Source organism: Prionailurus viverrinus, chromosome C1, assembly GCF_022837055.1.
Source record: "Prionailurus viverrinus isolate Anna chromosome C1, UM_Priviv_1.0, whole genome shotgun sequence".
In the NCBI taxonomy this organism is placed as follows: domain Eukaryota; kingdom Metazoa; phylum Chordata; class Mammalia; order Carnivora; family Felidae; genus Prionailurus; species Prionailurus viverrinus.
In genome coordinates, this window is record NC_062568.1 from 116,163,404 (window position 1) to 116,169,760 (window position 6,357).

A 6,357-nucleotide genomic window follows, 5' to 3' on the forward strand; every position below is an offset into this window, starting at 1 on the left:
CAGGCGGCAGTGATCTGTTTAGAGCCAATTCCCGTAATGTGTCTGTCATCTCCTTCCTGTACGGACTCAGGTTACCGATCTCTCTAACTCAATGAAATACAAGAGATCTCCCCCTTTTAAAAATGTTTGTAAATTTCTTATTTGGAACTCTGGATGTTTTCCATTGGAATAATATTCTAAGTGATGGTTAGGTTCCCAGGTTGGCTCCAGCTAATGTAGTCCATAAGGTAGCTGAAATATTCACATTAACAATTTACAAACATGTTTTTAAATATTTATGTTGACAGCGAGGCAGAGAGAGAGCATGCAAGCAGGGGAGGGGCAGAGAGAGGGAGAGAGAGAATCCCAAGTAGGCTCCATGCTGCCAGCACAGAGCCTAATGTGGGGCTCAATCTCACAAACCCATGAGATCATGACCAAAATCAGGCCAAAATCAAGAGCCGGATGCTTAACCAACCGAGCCACCCAGGCGCCTCTCATATTAACAATTTTTAAAAGAAAACAAAATAATATATATTTTTTGCTAAAAACTAAAGCAAAAAATAGAGTTAAATAAGACTAGTTTATCTTATATATTGAGGCTTGAAAAAAAAGCAAGCTTAATTATAGAAAAAGTATGGGTAAATAGAGACTTGTCCCATTGAAGGAAGCTTCTGAGGGTTTTCCCTTAAAGGCTGTAGGTGAGGACAGGATCGAGATTTGTTTTATTTCATCTTCCTTTAAATTCAGGTTTTATTTTTCTTATGGTATAAATAACACTTGTTCATGGTAGAAAATGGAAACAAGCCAAAAGAAAAAAGTAAAAAATCGCCATCATCCCACTACCCAGACAGAACACAAATGTAAGTCGCCCAGGCGGTTTATCAATGTCTGTAGTGATATTTAAATTAAATACCTTTCGTTTGTTTACACAAACAAGATTATACTAGGTATACATCTCTGTGCTATGTTTTCTCACTTAATAAAATCTTTTATTTAATGTTTCCTATGTTACTATGTATTCATTCACATCACTAAGTTAATTACTGTTATTTTGTGATGATTGCACCATCCTGTAATCAGTCTTCTAGTTCAGACCTCTCAGTTGTTCCTACTTTTTGGCTCTAGTAACGGTTTGGCTACAGTTAACATTTTTGAAGTACATTTTTGAGTACTTGTATAATAATTTCCTTAAAATAAAGTCATAAAAATGAAATAGTATCAATAGAGGAAGCACACTGTTGAAGGTTTTTTTGGTAAATATGCTGCCAAATTCCCTTCCATAAAAGCTAAAATCTTATACTTTCACACCATTATTGTGACTGTTTCCCTATATATTAAGCATTGAGTATTATCAAGAAACTGGTTCCCTTTTTATATCAAATTCACTTCAAAACTGTATGGGAAACAGAAACAAATTGCAAATGATTTAAAACACACACAAACACACACACACACACACACACACACACACACACTAAATGTTAGAAGATACGCCATTTTAGAAATTCCTCAGAGTATAATGAATCTTATTTTTCAAAGCTGTATCAGGTGGAATTCACCAAAAGACAAGTCTCTTCAGATCTTTTCATTTTTAACGTGATAGTAAAGACTTCAAATCTGTTCTTCTCTTTTCCTCATTACTTACATCTACCACCTTGTGTCTGGACATCTCTATGTGCTAACAACTTTATATTCATTAACTCATTTACTCAGTGAATCGGGAATATTAAAAATAACACAGGGCTTTAATACCCCAAACACTATCCCCATGTCTCAAAATTCTCTCTCTCTCTCTCTCTCTCTCTCTCTCTCTCTCTCTGCATCCTTCTCCCTTCCTCCACTCCAGACTCAGAGGAAAAATCCCTCTCTTTTCTTCGAGTCTCGCTTCCCCCTCCTCCCGTGTCCTTCAAGACTGGAACCTTGTTCTGTCCTTGACGTTCCATTCTCCGGTGATGTTTATATTCCTCCATCTATAAATATATTCCCTTGACCCTAGATCCCTCTACCTGTCTTTCTATTTTTTCTCCGTCCACTCTCTGACATTGTTAGGAAAGAAGGGTCTCCACTTCGTCATCTCCCATCCATTCGTCAACCCACAACCACCAAACCTCCTCCACTCCTATGACTCCTCTAAAACCTCCCTAACAGTTTGGCAGCCACAGAGCCGGGACAAGAGGTTCTTGAACTTGACCTGAGGAGCCGGAGGACAGCTTCCAGCTGCCATAACGTTTCATTTGCAACACTGAAGCCATGCTCAGTATCCACCCTCCCTACTTCACAGTCAGTGACTGAACATGGTGAGGGTACTAGAGTGGGGCCAGTTTTCTCCCTACAGGACTCCTTGAACGGGCAATCCTTGTGGGGAACGCCCCGCTGGCCTGGCCAAGACTTTCCCAGACTAAAATCTGAGGCTCTTTCAAGTCATCCTCCTTCCTTCCTTCTCTCTTATACCTGTCAGATCATCATCGCACCATGGTCTGAAGACTTTCCCTGCCTACCACTGCTCCCTCCTTTTTTATCCTTCACAGGCATTACCTTGAATGCAATAAATCTCTTGTATGTCTCATTCTCTCTGGGCATCTTCTTAAAAGGAGCTGAACTGACCCATGGTGATCACCCACTTTCCTAATCGCCAAACCTATGAACTATTTTCTGTCCTTTCATGAAGTCTCACAACATTAAGCCCCGTGACTTGGTTTCAGATTGCTTTTCTCCCAAAGCTTCCACGATACAGTATCTTCTTCTTCTCCTCCTTCGTCCCCCATCATTTCAACTTTTTCTGTGGTCTTTTCTTTCTACAACCAATCCTTAAACATTGGTTTTCCTTAAGAATCTTTCTATGGCCCTCTGCTCTTTGCACACGTTCTGTCTCAGGGCTGTAACTGATTATCAGAGTTTTAACCAAGATCATTGCTGATGACTCACAAGTATATCTCCAGTTCAGGATTCTCTCCTGAGTTCCAAAGCCAGATATCCAACTGCCAACTGGACATTTCCATTTTGAGGAATTAAGCCAAATACATTGGTTTTGGCTTTAATCCTATCTATCCTCTTGTATTATCTTCTTACCAATCACTCACAAGGAAACTTAAGACTTATTCTCAACAACTCCTCTTCCATCACCCCATATCCATTTTGTGGTTTGATAGTCTTGTCTTCAAAATAGGTCATATCTGTCACTTCTGCTGCAGTTCTACAGTGATTGTTTCCATTTAAGCCTTCATCATTTTTTTAAAAACTTTGTAAAATGCTCATTTTTGAGAGAGAGAGACAGAGACAGAGACAGAGCACGAGTGGGGGAGGGGCAGAGAGAAAAGGAGACACAGAATCCAAAACAGCCTCCAGGCTCTGAACGGTCAGCACAGAGCCCGATGTGGGGCTCGAACTCACAAGCCGTGAGATCAGGACCTGAGCCAAAGTTGGATGCGAGGTATCTAACTGTGAGGTATCTAAAAATCTACACTAGTAGTCTAAATAGTTCTGAGAAGAGACCTACTCCTGTCTTCAGTTATAGAATTCTCATCAATAGAAATCACCTTGTTTTGTTTTCTTCCTAGCATCCATTACTACCTGAAATTACCTTATTGTATGTTGCCCATTAGAATATAAACAGAGGCTGTGTCTTTCTTGTTCACCACCATACATATGCCACTGCCCAGGACAGTGCCTGGTTAGGTTTGCAAAAGTTGAGGCCACACAACTAGTAAAAACAGGAGATAAGACTGGAGCCAAAGTCTGTCTGAAATTACCCACAAACTCGGTGCCCTTGAGTACCCAAGAAATATTTGTTGAAACAACAAATGAAGTCAGTGAACTTTTGTAAGTTTATTTATTTATTTTGGGGGGGGGGGGGAGAAGAGAGAGGAGAGAGAGAGAGAACCCCAAGCAGGCTCTGCACGGCCAGCTTGGAGCCTGAAGCAGGACTTGAACCCAGGAACCGTGACATCATGACCTGACACAAAACCAAGAGTCGGATGCTTAACCAACTGAGCCACCCAGGTGCCACTCGGTGAATGTTTTTAAATGGAGAGTGTAGGGGTGCCTGGGTGGCTCAGTTGGTTAAGCGTCCAACTTCTGCTCAGCTCATGATCTCACAGCTCATGGGTTGGAGCCCGGCACTGGGCTCTGTGCTGTCAGTGCAGAGCTGGCTTTGGATCCTATCTCCTTCTCTCTGCCCCTCCCCCACTAGAGCGCACGCACACACATGTTCTCTCTCTCAAAAATAAACATTAAAAAAAATGGAGAATATAGTGGTGTTTTATTTGTTTATGTTTATTTATTTTTGAGAGGGAGCAAGAGAGAGTGCATGGATGCATGTGAGCAGAGGAGGGGCAAAAAGGGAGAATCCCAAGTAGGACCCTTGCTGTCAGCATAGACCCTGACTTGGGGCTCTATCTCAGGAACCATGAGATCATGACCTGAGTCAAAGTCAAGAGTCAGACAACTAACCAACTGAGCCAACCAGGAGCCCCTCAAAGTGATGTTTTAAAAAGATTTCATCTGGAAGTATTTTGCAATATGATTTGGAGGCAGTGAAAATAATTAAGAATCTATTGCAATCATCTGAATTTGAGGTGACTAATGATTTATGAAAATTGCAGTAGCTGCTAATAACCAAAAAACCTGAGTAACCAATTTCTAAAACAAATTTATTTTTCTTATATACAGGTAAGCCTTGAACAACATGGATTAAAACTGCCACATCCACTTATACACAGATCTTTTTTTTTATAAATACTGTAGTATAAATGTATTTTCCTTATGGTTTTCTCTTCTTTAGCTTACTCTATTATAAAAATACAGTATACAATATATAACATGCAAAATATGTGTTAATCAACTGTTTATGTCATCAGTAAGGCTTCTGGTCTGTAGTAGGCTATTAGTAGTTAAGTTTGGGGGGAGTCAAAAGTTACATGTGGATTTTCGACCATACGAGGGGGCAGTGAGAAGGATGTCAGTAACCCTAACTCCAGCGCTGTTTGGGGGTCATCTGTTTTAGAAAGCCTGCAGGGGGGCAGTCCAGGGCTAATATGGCAACTTGAGGATATCTTCAGGGACCCTGGCTCTTTTCTTCTGCTCAGGTATTTCTTCACATGTGGCTTTTGTCCTGCTCATCACTTGTGTTACAACAATGGTTGATTTGCACTAACCCATATATATATTTTTTTTATTCCAGAGAGGAAGAAGAAGACTGGCAAAAAAGCAGAACGTATGCCATGGCACCCAGCAATTCTGTTTATATCCCATTGGTCAGACTGCACTTCATGGCCACGTCTAGCTGCTTGGAGGTTTAGCAAACACAGTTGATTTCGGCTGAGTACGTTAGTGCCCAAACTAAAAAGGGCTTTATTAATAAGAAAAAAAAAAGGGGAAATGACTTTTGAGTAGATAGTAGGGTATCTGCCACAAATGGAAGGGGAAAATTGAAGGATAACATATAAAGATAAGGATCGCTAAAGAGGAAGGAAGATTGGGGAAGGAAATGTTTAGTTTAGATATATCAATTTGTAGATACCCCTGGGAAACCCAGGTGGAAATATCACCAAAAAAGTTGGAAAGGAATGAACAAATGTTTTGGTTCAGTAACACCATTGTAAATGTGTTTTCATGTTGCTGATGAAAAGGAGGCGATCGCCAAAAACGTAGGCAGCAAACTATTCAGTTTTGCCAACAAAAAGGCTTGTTCCAATTTTCCATAGGAAACAGTTAATAGTGAAAAGATTATTCAGTCTACATCCATAATTCTGTTGTAATCTGAAGCTCCAACTTGTGCTACTGTCTTTAATATAAACTGTTACAACTGATAAACTCTGCTGAATCTCAGAAATACTTTCTTTACCTAACAGTAATTATCACATAATTAGCCACAGCAAAGACTCTCTGTTATTGTCGAAAGATCCTAAGATTTTGGTCCAGAGGGCCTTAGCTTTGCCATTTATGAGTAGAAAGCCTTCGGGCAGGATACTTCACTTTTCAGAGCCTCAGTTTTCTCATTTGGGAAGCAGGGATAAAGTACTTATAGGATTGTAATTAGGATCCAAAAGATAATGTCTGAAAAATGCTTTATATACTATAAAATGTTATATAAAAGGAAGATATCATTCTTTTTATAACAATATACAAAGGAGGGGTAAATGAGCACTCAAGATGGAAGTTTAGTTTCTCTAAGATTTGAAGTAAGTTTACTACCTAATTCATTAAATAAATTCTGTCAAGGGGATTTCTGTTAAACATAGCCCATTTCTTCTTTTTTTTTTTTTTTACTTATTTTTAAAATTTGTATTTAATTTATTTTTTTAATTTACATCTAAGTTAGTTAGCATCTAGTGCAACAATGATTTCGGGAGTAGATCCCTTAATGCCCCTTATCCA